The sequence below is a fragment of the Vulpes vulpes genome, chromosome 7 (genome assembly GCF_048418805.1).
Source record: "Vulpes vulpes isolate BD-2025 chromosome 7, VulVul3, whole genome shotgun sequence".
NCBI classification, from domain to species: domain Eukaryota; kingdom Metazoa; phylum Chordata; class Mammalia; order Carnivora; family Canidae; genus Vulpes; species Vulpes vulpes.
Genome location: NC_132786.1, coordinates 95,995,205 through 96,013,452, shown reverse-complemented (window position 1 = coordinate 96,013,452; position 18,248 = coordinate 95,995,205). Strand labels below are relative to the sequence as shown.

Here is an 18,248-nt window from a genome sequence, read left to right as displayed (position 1 = left end):
TACTGCTGATAATTTTTAGCACATGCTCCCGGGGAAACACTATGCTGGAAATCTCTGACATAAGTCAAATAAAAACAAAACTTGGAATTTAGGTTTTTCAGGGAACTTGGGGACAGGGGAAGGGATGAAACTATGGCAGTTACCTGGGGATTAGAATTTGGAGAAGCTCCAATTCTGTTTTGCCATATCCAGTGGTTGCTAGGCTTCTGTTTTACACTGTGGTTGCAGGCTATTGGTTTTCAAGATGACCATGATGCTCAGAAGAGACTGTCGGGTGGGGGTTGGGGAGAGCTGGGTAAGTTAAAATGCCACATGTTCACTGTGTTTTCTTCTTCTTCTTTTTTAAATCCAAGATCCTGCATTAGCTACTGGAGCAAACATTACATAGACTATCACATGGCTTTAATTTCCAGAGTTCTGAAGAAGTTAATTTTAATATCTGTCAGTGTTCTTGTTGCTTTTATGGAGAAAAGAATTTTGGTGCCCTCAACAAGTAACTATATTACTTGATTTAGTACCTTCAACAAGTAACAATATTACTTGATTTTTTTTTTTTTTTTTTTTTACATGACTGTTGTCTCAGAATTCTGAGTTTAGGAGTGTCAAGTCAAATATGCAAGAGCCAAATATACCAAAGTTGATTCCTGACCATATACTGTTTGCTTGCCATATCCACCATGTTAATTACTAATTATATTTTGATACTAAGTAAACATCTTGTGAATGTCTTTTTCTTTAAGTTGGAAATATACTTCTCTAAAATGTATGTTTGTGCCTTGTTTTGCCTTTATTTATTTATTTATTTATTTATTTATTTATTTTTATTTTTTATGATAGTCACACACAGAGAGAGAGAGAGAGAGAGAGAGAGGCAGAGACACAGGCAGAGGGAGAAGCAGGCTCCAGCACCGGGAGCCCAACGTGGGACTCGATCCCGGGTCTCCAGGATAGTGCCCTGGGCCAAAGGCAGGCGCTAAACCGCTGCGCCACCCAGGGATCCCCTGTTTTGCCTTTTAATTACCACTAAATATGATTTGCCTGATTGGAGGCAGTGGGGATTTTGAGTGTATTCTGTAGCAAAAGAGTGAAAATACTGAGCTCAGAAGGGTTAAATCATTTTCTAACTTGTGTTCTATGGAATATTCTTGAAGATAAGCTTTGGGAAAAGGTCTCATGGTAAAATAATATTTGGGAAATAATAGACATAATATTCCTGACTTGAATATTTAAAATGGATATTCATTTTTTTTTCCGTAAATTTATTTTTTATTGGTGTTCAATTTGCCAACATATAGAATAACACCCAGTGCTCATCCTATCAAGTGCCCCCCTCAGTTCCTGTCACCCAGTCGCCCCCACCTCCCGCCCACCTCCCCTTCCCCCACCCCTAGTTCGTTTCCCAGAGTTAGGAGTCTCTCATGTTCTGTCTCCCTTTCTGATATTTCCCACTCTAAAATGGATATTTGTAACCAAAGACTGAAGTGAAGTTGCTAAACTTTAAGCTAGCATTTCCCAAACTTACTCACTTAAGGAGCATTTTCTGCTGGTAATACCCTAGGAAACAAATACCATTTCTACACAAGAAACTGGTGGACCTCTTGGCAATTTTATTCACTTTAACTTTTTATTTCAACTAAAGTTAAAGAGAAGATAAGCATAGGTGAGTAGTGGTAACAGAGGTAAAGGCATACTTACATACTTTGCTAAATAGTAGAAATGTACTTAGTTTTGTTAAGCTGCCTCATAACCATACTTCTTATATAATGAGGGGTTAATAAATTGGCAAAATATTTTTTTAAAGGTTTTATTTATTTATTCATGAGAGAGAGAGAGAGAGAGAGAGAGAGAGAGAGAGAGAGGCAGAGACACAGGCAGCAGCAGAAGCAGGCTCCATGCAGGGAGCCTGATGTGGGACTCGATTCTGAGACCCTAGGCCACGTCCTGGGCCGAAGACAGGCACTAAACCACTGAGCCACCCAGGGATCCCCAACAACTAAATTTTCAGTTGTGCTGTAGAACTTTAAGAATACAGTGAGCTGGTTTTTACTGCTTCTTTCAGTTCCAGACATATGGCGATTGTTAATGTATACGTATGTGTAATGAATTAGTACATTTTATTTTCTTTAAAGTAATATGATTTCATAGAGGACTTACCACTTGGAAGGAAGAAGGCTACAGGAAACTGGAAATAGAATTTTGAGCTCCTGATTCTTGGTGATGGACCATTTCTAGGTTTGTAAATTCAAGGAAAGCTATTGAAACCTTTTGAAACAAGCCAAGAATATTTTCTAGTCTAATCTGATTGAAAAGACCACAGAACTTAATGCAGTATTTCATATACTTGTGGCTTACATCATGGTTTCTAGATACTTGACCTTTATAGGTCTTCCTGTGATTGTAACCAAATGAGAATTAAATTTTCTTTAAGCTTGTTGTCTTTAACAATTTAAGAGATTGTTTTTAGAAAAGACATAATTTTGAGTTTGATCTTTCCATAAAATCCCTGACTTTTCTTGTCTTTGTGCATGCATACATGTGTGTCGGATTTCAGTAGGTTTGTATTATATGCAGTTTACAAAGAGAAGAAAAGGACTGGGCACAGTCTGAAGCAGTGCCTCTAAGGAGTTAATCTTCCACATGTGTGTAATACCTTCAAATTGAAGTAAATGTATTTTTTCAAATATTGACTATATGCAACCTGGAGGATATGATTTCTATATTCTAAAAGTAGGTTTAGATAAAATATTTGGTAGACTGCATGAATTTTTAAAGACTATCAACCCTTTTTTTCAAAAATCATCCAAAAAATAGAAAGGGAAATCTTCTAACACATGAGGCCAGAATTCCCTTGATATGAAAACAAGAGAAAAACACCACAAGAAAATAAAAAAATATAGGCCAGTATCTCTGAACACAATGCCAAAATCCTAAATAAAACATGAGCAAACTGAAAGCAGCAACACATTGAAAGCACTATTCACAACTATCAGGGGTTTTATTTCAGTAGTGGAAGAATGGGTCACCGTCTATGAATGAGTCTATGTGATACATCACATTAACAAAATGAAATATAAACATCACGATCATCTTCCATTTTTGGTAAATCAACAAAGTAGAGGGTTTATGGAGGAAATGTACTTCAACATAATAAAGGACCTAGATGACAAGCCCACATAAACCATCATACCCAATGATGAAAAGTTGAAAGCCTTTCCTCTAAGATAAGAAACAAGACAAGAAAGCTCAGTATACCCACTTTCCTGCAACATTGCTTTGAAGTTCTAGCCACAGCAATTAAGAAGAAGAAAAAGTGGGGGAAGCATGTAATTGGAAAGGAAGAAAATTACTCATTTGCAGATGACAACATGTCATAGGTAATAAACTCTTAACAGTCCACCAAAAAAGTATTATAATGAATAAATTCAATAAAGTTACAGAAGATAAAATCAAAACACAGACTTGTTTCCATATACTAATAACTAAGAAAATCCCATGTACAATTGCATCAAAAAGAATAAAATCTATAGGAACAACTTAACCAATGAGGTGAAAGATATAAGTATTGAAAACAAGGATAGTAAGGAAGGAGATTGAAGACGTAAATGAGAAATTTTCATGCTGATGGATTAGAAGAATCAATATTTAGGATGTCCATACCAAAAGCAATCTATAGATTCTTTGCAATCCCTATCAAGGTTCCAACAGCATTTTTTCACAGAAATAGAAGAAATTATCCTAAAATTTGTACAGAACCACAGAAGACTCTGAGTAGCCAAAGCAGTCTTGAGAAAGAACAAATGTGGAGGCATTATGCTTCTTGACTGCAAACTACATTACAAAACTATAGTAACTAAAACACTGTTATCATACACATATAGTATCAATGGAACAGAGCCCAGAAATAGACATACATGTATATGATCACTTTATGACCAGTCAAGAACACATGGGACAGGACAGTCTTTCCAATAAGTGGTGTTGGTGACACCAGATAGCCGTATGTATAATGTGAAGACTTGATGACTATCTTGTACAATACACAAAAAGTAACTGAAAAATGGACTGAAGGCTTGAGCGTAAGACCTGACCATAAAACTATAAGCCAGCAGAGGTAGTAGGCTCCTTGACGTGATCTGACACCAAAAACAAGAACAGTAGACATAGAAATATGTGGAGACTACATCAAACTGAAAAGCTTCTACACTGTGAAGGGGAAAAAAACAAAATACAAACCTACTGAATGGAAGGACATATTTACAAATCATGTGTCTAATAAGCAGTTTATATAAAAAATAATGAACCCCTACAACTCAATAGAAAAATACCTAAAAATATAAGCAGATAATCTCAATACATTTTTCAAGAAGACATGCAGCTGGCCAAAAAGTACATGAAAAAATGCTCAATATGACAAATCAAGGAAATGAGAATCAGAACCACAATGAGCTACCCTCTCACACCAGTCAGAATGACCATTATTAAAGAGCCAAGAAATAACAAAGGCTGGTGTGGATGCGAAGATGGAATCCTTCTGCACTGTTGATGGAACATAAATTGGTGCAGCCACACCAGAAAAGCATATGGAGGTTACTTGGTTAAAGAACTACCATGATTCAGCACTTCTGCTTCTGAGTAGTTATCAAAAGCAAAGCAAAACCCTCAAAAGGGATACCTGTACTCCTACATTCATTGCAGAATTATTTATAATAGCCAACACATGGAAACAACCAAAGTGCCTATAGATGGTGAATAAAGAGAATCTGTCTCATGTGGAATCTGAAAAACAAAACTCAAGCTAATGGTTACAGAGAAGGGATAGGTAGTTGCCAGGGTAGGAGGTGAGGAGTAGGTAGGATAAATGGATGAAGGGAGTCAAAAGGTAAATAAAAACATTAAAAAAAAAACCTGTAACAACCAAATTACTGTTTTCTCCCTCAAAATATAGCAGAGAGAATTTCATCAGCAAGATGTAAGTACAGACAGATCTGATTGTTAAAAAACAAAGCAGCAACTTATGCATTCGTCCGCAAGAGTATTCTGACTACACAAGGTATAGTGCTTGAGTGTTTCTAACAGAATTTGAAGCAAGACTGGTGGTATTTTGAATGTACTCTCTTTAGATTATTATTCATTTAACCAGAGTATTTACCTAATGAAATACCCAGGATGTATAAACCCTTCAGTTAAAAGTTACAGCAGGGTTCTAGAATCTCTCAGGAGACTGAATTAAGTTTAAAAAAAGAAATAAAATAAAAAAACCCTCGGGGTAGCCTAGATGAATTGGGAGACGTTTTTCCCCCACTAAGGCTTCTATAGTGACTGTGGTTAATTACTGTCTAATGTGAAATACATATGTGACTTTTAAAAATAGATGAGAGAAGTTAGAACAGGAAGCCTCTGAGCTTTATGGAGAATGGAGAAGAGAGTAACAGGCGGAGAGGAATGTAGCCTGAGGCAAAAGCAGTGTGTGGTGCTGAGTGTGGCCTAGCATTTTGTAGCAAGTCTGTGATGGGACACACCCTTGTCCTGTGTTGAATTTCCACTTCTGGTAAAGTAAGGTAGGATGAGTGGATGTTGCGCATTTGCACCTTTATTGCTGAGCCAAGGAGCTTCCCCTTCCTCTTTAGTGCATATATTGATAAAATATATGTAGATAAGGATACGTACATATTGACATAAATATACTAACATAAAAATTTCAAGATGAAAAACACTGTTTACCTTGAGGAACGTTTTGAATGAAAGGACTATTTGAAAGAAAGAGTACTTTACCCTGGGGAGAGCACATGCTTATCTCCAACAGCTATTCCCTAGGAATTACCTTTTTTTTTTTTTTTTGGCTGCACAAGATGCACTCTGACCCACAGAACTCAAGGTGCTTGTTACTTGACACCACTGAGTCCTGGCCACCTTCCCTTGTTTCTCCCTAGGCTGTGATCTATTTGAAGATAATTTCACCTGGAGTGAATTGGAGCCCTCCCCAGTATTGGAAATGAGAAAGGAAAACTATCTCTGTCAGGTGGATATTTGAAAAGATGCTGTGAAATATTTCTACTCTTTGAGGAAAAATGGGACAAAGTTAAAATGTAAAAATGAACTGCAATGTCCTATTCCAGGCATTTATTTTCACTCTGTTACAACCTAGAAAGACATCAAGATTCAAATTCCTGGTTTGCTTTGACATTGCAGCAAGGCAAGTGGAAACTAGTCAGGGAAAAGAAGATGGCTTTTTTTCCCCATAATTTGGTAGTTTTCAGGCACTAGACAAAGTTGGTCCCAAATTGATCCAATTTAGAGTTATCTTTCACAAGCACACTTAGTGGAAAAACCCCACACAACATAAACACCACAAGATTGGGGGAAAATGCTGCAGGTATGTTTTGAATTTCTATCTTAACCTCAAAACGTTACACATGCAAAATTAATGAAATATAAGTCAGTTCTTTCCAGGAATGTTGCTTCAGCTTTTCTGTCATCTCAGTGCCTACAAATTAAGATAATTTTTAGCTCACAATGGATTTGATGGCTCTTAAATCCTATATGAGGATTCCCTAGAGAAACAGTAACTCTGTGATGGGCTTTGTAGGACAGATGATCTAAATCCTAGGACATCCCCACATTTTAAGAGAAATTTCCTTCTTCAGCTTCTATATATGTTTCCTTCTACTCTTACTTTCACAATGAAAACTAATCAGCTGGGTTTTTTGATTTTTTTTTTTTTTTTTGTATTTAGGCCTGTGTCTGTTAGATGTCTTTTTAGTATCATGAAAATCCTTTTGAGGAAAGAATGTGCTTTTGCTTACATTGAATAGCAAGGAATAATTGTCAACACTCAGGGTATTAATCACATTAATAATTATGATTAATCAAGGAGGGACTGCATTTGCTTCAGAGGAATGAGACCTGAGGGTGGGTAGGAGTCCTAAATTCTTAGTGCTGTTACTGAACTTTTTTTCCTCTAGTTTTTCTTAATTAAAATATATTCTAATCTTTGTTATGAAGGAGTGTTATTAGACCATTTTTTTTTTAGCATAAAGATTAAATTTCTAACAGTTTTTGGACGGACTATCATTTCCTTTTATGTTGCCAAGTCCACTGTTATAGGACATGTGATTTTAAAAGTAAGTATCATTCCTTTTGATGTTGGTTGCATAGTAGATGTATTCTGTGTACATGTATTTACAGTTAAAAAAGAAATCCTTTGAATCTTAGATAATGTAAGGTACTCTAGAACCACTAAATACCATAGAAGATTCTATTCATGTTCATGCCGATGTTAAGCTGAGACTGCAGGTTTCACATGTATTGTGAAAGAGGTACTAGGGTGTATTCTTAGAGAGTTTCAGTCTGATACTTGTCATTTTGGTTTGGAAAAGGATTTTGGATAAATGGCCATACTTACAAATGATCATCAGTGATGTTCTTGTGGTTACACAGTCACCAGTCTTGCGGGAGAATTTTAAGGTAATTGCTTCTATTAAGAATTCTTACTGATGCTGTAACTTTCCAATGTCCAGGGAATCTCCCTATCTCATGTTTGCAAAAAAAGAGAGACTTCAAGTTTTTAAAGAAAGACCTGTATGTTTCTAGAACAATATAATTGGTAACTGGCAAGTTGTTGAGACCATTATTCAAGCCAGATTTTTTGTTGCTTTATGATAAATCAATTTTTTTAAAAGCTGTTCCTCTGCTTAATTTGATTTCTGTTTCCTGTAACTTGAGCTTTAGTTACTATAGCTCTTCAGTCATAAGAAGAATGTGCACCTTTTCAGGTTTGGCTTCCTTGCCCAACTTGCAGATTATTTTATTATGTTGTAGTTCAAATTTCTTGCAGATGGAATGTGATTTACTCTGTTTTATTTATTCACTCAGATCATAAGCCATAGATCATCTGATAGATTGGTTACTCTGAGGATAGGTCTCTACCAATAGATTGAACAGGAAATAAAATGACAGGAAGTAAAACAAGGTTGATGCTTCTTTAGCTAAGACTGTGGATTAGGCATTTCCTTTAAAAAAGGGGGGAGTGGGGTCCCAGTATATGTACTAAAAATAATTTCAAGTCTATAGTATGTCATCTGATGATGTCCTAATCATGGGAACAAAAGCAGGGAAATTAGGGCAGTACTAAAAACCTCACAATGTTGTAGGCATTTCCACTACTGAGATAAAAAATGAGTATGACATTAGAATTGTTCTTCGACAACTCAGGTGTTATATCGTGGGCAGATAACACTGTCTCTTATCTCCTTTTTCTTGCATAATGGAGAGAGTGAGTGGCAAGGGCCAGTGTAGTATATGAAACACAAGGGTCTAGGCACATCAAAGGGTGATCCGATGGCCTGGAGTCATTGTTGTTTGCATACTCTGCTGATCCATGATGCAATCCATAGAACATACAGAGACTGTGCAGAAAGTGATCTACTTATTGGGCTGTGTTTTCAATCCCTTGTTTTATACTTGTTGATAACAAAATCTTAACTCCTTGTATAACTAAGGAGTTTTATCACATTCCTCAGAATAGGATGCTAATTATTACAGAAGAAATGTTATGATCCTGGTGTTCCTAGATGATCTTCTAGTGTGCCTAGGTGATCCTGCTATAATAATTCCTTTCCAATCTATAGCTGTCTGTGCTGTGAAGTTCATCCTGCCCAGGGATAGCAGTTTAGCTCTCTGTGGAGGAGGGGCAGGTATACAGGACTTAGTTCGTGGTCTGCTCAGCAAGATATTTGTGGATATGTGTGTTAATAAGCATATTTGATATAATACATACATATTTGATATAATACATTCCTTAGTATGTATTAAATATCTGATAGACTGATTTAAAGACAAAGAGGTGTTTAATTTTGTTTTTATCATCCGCTTATGGAGTATTGCAAGTATATTATTAGACATCTTTAGTGTGCTCTTTTCTTTTTTAAAGATTTATTTATTCATGAGATAGAGAGGCAGAGACACAGGCAGAGGGAGAAGCAGGCTCCATGCAGGGAGCCCGACATGGGACTCAATCCTGGGTCTCCAGGATCCCACCCCGGGCTGAAGGCGGCGCTAAACCGCTGAGCCACCGGGGCTGCCCTAGTGTGCTCTTTTTTGTTTGCATCCCTGTCCTCACTGTGTTTCTTTGCTCCTATTTAATTTTGTGTTAATAATATTCTTGCCTTCTTTTATAGTCTTAATACATAAGCAAAGTGTCCTAAAATTGTTTGGCTTTGAATGTTTTTATGAAGAGAACCGTAATGGTAATATTTCTATGTGACTTTTTGTATAACATTTTTGAGACTCCTCTTGCACATATTTGTGGTTTATTATTTAGAGTTATTTAATAATATATTCATTGAGGTCTTCCTAGTTGTTGGTAAGTTAAAAAAAAAAAAGCTTTTTCAACAACTTAGTTTGTTGTGTGCTAAACCATCCATGAACATGGTAGTCCATCGTTAATCAATTTATGCTCATGTATCTATGGGTTAGCTGAGGTTCTGATCATGGACTTGGCTAGATAGCTGCGTTTTGGGGTAGCTCTGCCTCACACTGGAGGTGTACATAGGCTGAACAGTTTACCATTTTTCACTCTTCTTTGACCAGCAGTCTTCAGGCATATTCTTTTATGGAGATGGCAGAGGTATAAGAAAGTGGAAACACAGGTTTCTTAAAGCTCAGATTTTCTACTGGGATGTCGTCACTTCTGCTTTCTATTGGATAATACAAATCAGATGGCCAAATTTGCACTGAATTCTTTTTCTGTATCCTCAAACTTGAGCCATCATGGATCTGTTTCCTGTCTCTACAGTTTTTCACCATCTATCATGTCATACAAATGAAATCAAAGATGTGCAGTCTTTTGTGTCTGGTTTATTATAGTAAAGTGAAATGATTTTGAGATTCATTCATGCTGTTGTATGTATCAGTCCTTAGTTTCATTTTATTGCTGAATTAGCTATTTGGGGGTTGATTTTCACTGCAGTGGTATACTGTTCAGGTGGCTTTAATTCCCACTCCTTAGATATGACTTGTCTCATGATTGGAGGATATAGACCCAAAAGAACAGTCTATGAAAAAAAACAGAGTGTCATAGATAATGTGTCAGCTTAGAGTGCTGAGGGAACTAAATTGCAAAGTGAAAGACTTGTAAAGGTGTGAAACTATCAAGGGAAATAAGAGAAAATTAGAGAGAAGACTGAGTATACTAAATTATTACAAGGACTGGATCAGAAAGAAGTTATTGGACAGGACGCCTGGGTGGCTCAGTGGTTGAGCATCTGCCTTTGGCTCAGGGCATGATCCTGGAGTCCCAGGATTGAGTCCCACATCAGTCTCCCTGCATGGAGCCTGCTTGTCCCCCTGCCTGTGTCTCTCCCTCTCTGTCTATCTCTCTCTCTCTCATGAATAAGTAAGTAAAATCTTTAAAAGAAATAAAAAAAAAGAAGCTATTGGACAAGTTGGGTAGAAGGCAGGTTATTTTTAAAACTGTACTTGTCAATAAAGGACTTCAGACAGTGTCTAAGGTTTAAAGCAGATTGTTAAAGTTGTAATTGCTTACACTGAACTCCAGTTAATTTTTTTTGCAACTTACACAATGTGTCAATTAAAACAAAATAATCTCAAGAAATGATTGGTGGTTCTCTTTGGTTCTCCCAGCCTATGAACATACTTCTGATAAGCATGTGATCTCCTTGTTTTAAATTTGCCTATATGATTTTTCCCAGCTTTATTCCTCCTCCTCAGTATCTATAGTATTTCATGCTTGGTAAATTTTCCATAAATATTTGCTTAGTAAATGTCCAGATGTTCTTCACCTTTTCTGATCATTCCTTTTCATGTTTTCCCTCATGAATGTTTGGTATGTATTTACAACTTCTTAATATTTTTACTAGATGTCTTGCAGGTAACTTAGATGTAACTGATGCCAATAGCTTAGTCTCCTCTTTATTCTATATCTTTCAGTCTGGGTAACCATGTCACCAATCATATAGCTACTGAAATAACTTGAAGCTTTGAATTCTCCCTTCTTTGAATTTCCTGGACTTACTTCAGATACCATGATCTCTTGATATTCTAGAAGTGGCCTTGTAATAGTTCTCTGTTCATAAATTTAAAGCTGCCTTGTCTCTGAGGTGGGATAATGACAAAGGGTTTCCATTTTTTCCTTAATTTATATGGTCTGGATAATACATGTGTAATATGTTCACTCAGTGTGTTTCTGGGCAATATTCTAATCTTAATTTTATTACTAGCCTTTTATCAGTTTACGTTTCCAAAGATGATCCATAAGAGTGAATAATAGAATATTCCAGTGAAAGTTTTTAATAGTGCTTGACAATATTTGATTGTGAAGGTCAACAGAATGGCTAAATATACTACTATTTTAGACTTATTGGTGTAATTCATTTTCCCATCTTAATTTTTTCATTTATCTGAAGGCCAAAGAAGAAATAAAAATCTTCTAGGGTAGTGGTCAACTGATACGTATGGATGGTATTTGTCTCTAAGTGATAAATTGACCATTTGTTTTCAGTTGATAGGTACTTAAACCTCTGAGGAGTATAATTTTATGTAAACTCATTTAAAAACTTGTACACAAAGAAATCCTGTCCTTGGCCAGGTTCGTTGGTAATTTCTTTCCTGAAGCATGAGAATTGCTTCTATATTATCAGCCTCATACGGACTTAGTCTGAAATTGCTTATTTATTCATGAAATGATCTGATAAATTGTAAGAACGAAGCTTCTTGGATAACTGTCTCTGTGCAATTCTAGAATACATTGCATAATTCAAACAATGTAAATGTATGCAAAATGCTTAAAATTTGATTTTCAGATGATAAATGGAATGCAGGTGTTCATTGTTTACCTAATTGTAAGATAGGCTATTTTGTTTCTACTTGAAACATTCTGAGCATGGATCTGTAACTGCAGAGTGAGAAACCTGTGCATGCATGCCTTTGATTTAGTTTTTCTCTAATGTATATATTGTTCTTTGTTGGGCAAACTTCCCAGGCTGCCTTGCAAAAATAATACTGTGAATGATGTTAAAGCTGGAAGGATAGATAGATAATTGGATTATTTGTAGCCACGGACCATGACACAATTACCATAAAACAATGGATTCAAGCTTCAGTGTGTATTATAAAAGTTCAGACTGGAGGAATCCTTTCCCAGAAAAATAACTGCATTATACTCAAAATACTTTTATTCATAGGTCTTTCAATCCCTCTGAGGCCTCATGTTAACAACTTTGCTACATTCTCATATACTGTTTATGGGAATATAAATTGAAACCACCTTTATGGAAAACAATTTGAAATTAAAATGCACATACTCCAGCTTCTGGATAAACCTAACCGACTGAACACTTGGATAATTTTGATAATTCCTGAAACCTAATTTGAAGCTACTAGAAAGCCAGGCACCTGGGTGGCTGTCTATTAAACGTCTGCCTTTGGCTTGGGTCACAATCTTGGGGTCCTGGGATGGAGCCCCACATCAGGCTCCCTGCTCAGTGGGGCGTCTGCTTCTCCCTCTGCCCTTCCCCATGCTCATTAATTCTCTCACAAATAAAATCTTTAAAAAATCTACTAGAAAGTGATTAGAAACAGACCCCCAGAATAAGGATAATAAGGGGGGACAGTGGTAAACAAATAGCCAGAAAGCAGGCGAATTAATAGTAACTGGCACACTAGATGTGAGAAGATTCAATTGTAAGAGAGTGATAGGGAAAGCTAGGAATTAAAATGATCTACAGGAGAGTTCCCCAAAAGTTGAGGGCCTGACAGCACCTTTAGAATTGAGTGGGAGTGGAGAACTTAAGGAGAGATTACTAAAAATTGTTAAAGAAGCAGTGTGATGTGTAACTCATCCTCTCCTCTCCACAACTCAATTCCTACCCCAAGACAAGAAAAGATGGAGGGTGAAGTATTCTGTGTCTGGGAAAACATTGGGTACAGCAGAAGAATGATTGCCTTACCTGAAATAGTGACTTAGAGACCATGTGCTTACTACTGGCTCAATGGGGAAGGTCATGGCCCTTGCCCCAATCAGCAGTCAGTATCCTGTGGCTTTGCTTTTCTTCTTGGCTGAAAATGGAAAGAATTTGTTTGGAGAATCTATCCAGTTTAAAAATAAAGACCTGAAAATACTAACTACAGAGGTTCCCCTATAAACAATTTGATCCCCTCACACTATGGTGAAGCTTACTGTTTGCAAAATCCAACTCTACCCTCATGGCTTAATAGCTTTTGAATCCTCCACTCTTAAATACAGGCTGACAAGTATTACTGGACCATTTAAAGAATGCTCTTCACAGAATTACTGTGGAAGATAGAGAATGAAACAAAAGAGAACATGGAGGATATAGCAAATAGGCTGGAAAACAAACTTTTTTTTTTTAAGTAAATGTCATTAAAAAGATCAAGTTACTGCCAACATGAAACAAGTTCAAAATGCTAAAAACAAAAAAAAACCCAAAACACCAAAAAACCATTTAGAGAATAAAAGATCTAGGATAAAAAGGAAATCTGAGAAACTCTTTCCCAAAGGACAAAAGTATGAAATACAGGAAAGAGAAAATTAGAAGTCCAATCAAAGAGCCAATACTCAACAACAAAAGTTGTAAAAAAACAAAAAAACAAAAAACTAAAGGAAGTGAGGCAGTAAAAAGTGATTTAAAAACTTACCTCTTTTCAGAAAACTATTACAGGATTTGTTCCACAAAAATGTAGTAGTTATTCAAGACAGACTACATGGGATACAGAAGATAAGAGATCCATGGCAGGAGAGATGTAGGTTATCCCCACAATGATGGTACAGGCAGATTTTAGATTGATAACTGTGTGACTAGCAGAGAACAAACAGTCCATGTTGATTGAGAAAGCTCAGAAGACTCCAAGGGTGATTACTTCAGGAATATAAAATTGGGGAAGTGCTTTGTGTCCAAACATCTTAAGAGTAGAACTAAACAAATACCTAAGTGTTAGCTGTTGAATGAGTCATAAGTATATAGAAAACCAAACACTTAGTTTAAAAGATAAGTTCCAATTCCAGGGAAGACAAAGGAATGTGTAAGAAGGGAATTATATGACTTAGCTGGGAGGAATGTTTACATAGTCAGTGATGGCTGATTTAACCAAAATTATGACTTTTGAGTGATGGGGAATGGTAAGTATTAGTGTATGAGGTTGGGAGGAGAGGGGACAGAATTAATTCTTCAATAGAGGGGCCAATTCAGAAGATAGAAAGGTAGTATCCCAAGTATGGTTAGAGGTATGTTGTGGTAAGTAGGTTAGTTGACCCCAGTTTTTCAGTCGTCTGACACTGTTCAGCTCATGTGCTCTGGCCCTGGCCTCTTGGTGAGTGAAATATATTTCCCTGGTGGTTGATTCTGGATTGGGTCTCTTGACTTTGAATTTTAGTAGACATGATGTAGGCAGAGGCTTAAGTGTGATTTACAGTTGGGCTTGCTCTGCTGTGGTTCCAGTATTGCCGTTAGGAAGGCATACACTGTTTGGTTGCAGCCCCTCCAGTCTGTCTTGCAGAGGGTGATCAATGGGTCAGAGCTGCTACAGCCAGCTCACAGCACTGCAGCTTGAAGCACAATCATCTCAGCCAACTCCTAGCTTTGTGACTGAGATAGAAGCTTATTACCATATGCCACTGAGATCGTATATTTGTACTGCTACAATAGTTGACTGTTAAACATGGAAGCAAATACTAAATCAGTTGAAAGAAGGAAAGATAATTTTATCTGGGGGAGACAAATTAGAGTGAAGGGGGTGAGGTAAACTTTTCTTGTAACAAATCATGTAAAGATATTTGGTTCTTCAAACTATGTTCACTTAAAACTGATAAAAATATAAATTGAAAATGCAAGGAATGGAACAATGATTGATTTATAGTTGGAGTCTATAAAGGAGATCTAGTAGATAATAGATGGAGGCAACTACTGATAAATTTTTAATGCCTTCAATTATAGTTTGCTGATTCTTTTTTTTTTTTTTTAAGGGCAGTCTAAGAAAATAAAAGTTTTCCAGTCAAGATCAAATGGTAATTTTATAGTGTTGGAGGTCTCAATGAGGTAAAATGGCAAGTTTAATGTGAGGAGAGAGTAAAAGAAATGATGGATAGGAGGTTCTAGTCAGAGACTTGAATTGTAGAAATTAAAAATATCAGAGGAGCCACAGATACAGGTAAACTCGAGTTGACAGGTGACTGCCAAAGGAAAGGATATGTATGTGGGGCTGGCAGAATGGATGAAGGGATTGGGAGGCACAGAGTTCCAGTTAATGAATGTGTAAGTCACTAGGATAAAAAGTACAGCATAGGGAATGTAGTCAATGGTATTGTAAAAGTGTCCTATAGTGACAGATGGTAGCTACACTTGTGACCCGAGCAAAATGTATATACTTGTTGAATCACTGTACCTGAAACTAATGTAACATTTTGTGTCTCTATGCTTGAATTAAAAAAAGACAAAAGCAATTGAAATAAAGGATCCATAGGATAAAAGGAAAAAATAAAAGTTTCGAGGGTTGGGTCTGTAGGATGAGCCGGAGAGCAGATTCAAGGTTAGTTACTGTCACACCTGAGGAGATGCAGCTGCCCAGAAGCTGGGTCAGTCCTGGTCGCTGGGACCCACCAGCCACCTCTACCCCTGCTCGGTATTGCCCAAATCAAAGGGGACAACAAGGGCAGTGGTGCCAGCAGAAGGGGTCAATAAGCTAATCCCATCAAAGGTTTTGGGAAAGGTAAAATGGTTCAGTGTAAGAACAGATATGGTTTCCTTAACAGAGAACACCAAGGAAGATATATTTGTACACCAGACTGCCATAAAGAAGAACAAAAGTATCTTCATAGTGTAGGACATGGAGAAGATGGAGTTTGATGATGATGGAGAAAAGGGTGCAGAGGCAGCAAATGGGACAGGCCCTACTGGAACTCTGGTGCAAGGCAGTAAATATGCAGCAGATGGTAAGCAGTGTAGACCCTTTCAATGTTGCAGTGATCATCCATGCAGTTACCAGTGGAATTACCAGAATAGTGAAAGTGGGGGAGAGATTGAGGGATGGGAGAGTGCTTGCGAAGGCCAGGCGCCACAGCACAGGCCCTACTGCAGGTGGCGGTTCCCACCTTACTACTACAGAGACCCTGTGGGCCTCCCCCCACCTGTATTTCAACACTCCTGTGCAGGGAGAACATGGTGGAATGTGCTGACAACCAGGGCGGAGGAGAGCAAGGTGGACCAGTGAGACAATGTGTACTGTGGTTATGGAGGTTATAGACAGCCATCCTTCTGGGGTCTCCTGAACAAAGACAGTCTAGTGAGAAGGATAATGAAGAACATCAAGAAAATGAAGGACTTAAGACCCAAGGTCAGTGGCCACCTCAGTGTCAGTACCGCTGCAGTTTCAATTACAGACGTGGATGCCCAGAAAACCCTAAACCACAAGATGACAGACAAAAGCAGCCCATCCAACAGCTTAGAATCCATCTGCTCTGGAGGCTGAGCAGGGCGGGGCTGAGCAAATACGGATTTACCAATCCGTCTCTACCATCACCTGGTTTAGTCATCCAACACGAAGAAATGAAGATGAAATTCCAGTGTAGGAAAGAACAAAAGACTGGAGCTGAAGACCTTAAGTGCTTGCTTTTTGGCCATAGACCAGATAGATACTAGTAGAACTATCTGTTTCATCTATGCAACATGGCACTTTTATTATTTTTTATCTAAAGACATCCTTTTGATAATAATGTGTTTGAAAAAAGCCTCGTTTTTCTCAACACCTTTTAAAAAGTTTTCAAACTGTTTCATATCTGGTCAAGATTCTTAGTAACCTCATTTTTAATTTGCAATAAGAGTTTACAATTTGATTTTTTTTCCAGAAAAAGTCAATAAATGATAAGCACCTGTTAATAAAGGTCTTAAATAATTGTCAAAAAAAAACCCCACGTTTCTAGGATTGATTACAGTAAGTAGTTGTTGAGGTGAAGATAAAAGGTCAAGGAAGCTTCTAGAGGATTTGAAAGTTTTTGTATATAAACTTGGAATTCAGCCAACGTAATGTCAGTAGTTGGAGTGAAAAATGAATATTGATCCATCTACCTAAAACTGTGGAGCCTGTGAAGTATGAGAGATGATAGTACTATGAAGGTTAGAAGATTTTGTCAGGCGGCATAAATTCTGGAGGGATAGGATTTTCTCATGGAAGGACAGTGGGCATCTGGAAGTAAGTGGTGGTTGGGAAAGGCAGTAGATAACACTTGAAACTGATGTCAAGCACTTGGTATTACCTTCAGGTCTAGGAGGTGATGAGCCTGTTACATAATGGGTTTGCATGTATTGCAGCATAACAGGATGATATAGTAGAAAGGGTAGGGAAGGAGGTCAACTGTGGAGTGAAGATCCATGAAGAAAGACTGGAAAGTATGGGAGGTTTATTACTTTGGAATTGGTCATAGAACTTTACTACCGCACACAGAAAAAATAGTAAAGCAATATATATAACAAAAAGCTTCCACTATGTGTGACTTACAGAGTACTTTAAAATAGATGAATAGACGTTACTCTAATTGTCACAATTGAGAATTCATGGTAGTTATACACACTTCTCATTTTCTGCCTTTATTCTTCCAATTACAATCATAATTTTTCTCATTTTTCTTGATGGAAACTGGATGTAAGGGAAAGCAGAAGGAGAAGTTCAGTACATATGGTTAGAGATACTCCAATATTGGTATAGGGAAAGTGGAACTTTACATAAAAATTAGGTATTACCAAAGCTTCTGGCTACTTATGAAACCCCAGTTTGTATAGTTAATTATCTAAATTCATAACTAATATCCAGACTTTATCAAGGAATAGCCAGAAATTAGACACTACACCAGACAGCTCGTGTATCTGTTTCTTTTAGTAATTCTCATTCTCCATTTCTCAAAATGGAACAAAGCAAGTAACAGACTACTTAAATATCTTCTCCATGACTTGTCATGTGGACAGATCACAGTTGGGATCCAGCTGACTCCATCTGACTTCAGTGTCTGTACTCTTCAATGCTTGGTAAAGTGGCCTCAAATTCTTGAGTGCACATATACTTCCATCAATTCAGCAAACTCTTTAAGGACTGATTATAAATTGTAATATACAGTTGGCAAGTTCCTTTAATTTGTTAAAAAAAAAAACCAAATTGAAAATTAATACCTTTACTGTGATGACAGAGTTCATATTTTGTAATATAGTAACATATAAACTGTTACT

General features: G+C 37.1%; 1 protein-coding gene and 1 pseudogene across 1 annotated transcript in view; both read left to right on the top strand.

Moving 5' to 3' along the window:
- The window catches only part of CRPPA (CDP-L-ribitol pyrophosphorylase A), a 294,464-nt gene that overhangs the window by 72,846 nt on the left and 203,370 nt on the right, over nucleotides 1–18,248 (top strand). The window lies entirely within an intron of this gene.
- LOC112915790 (Y-box-binding protein 1-like) lies at nucleotides 133–16,600 on the top strand (annotated as a pseudogene).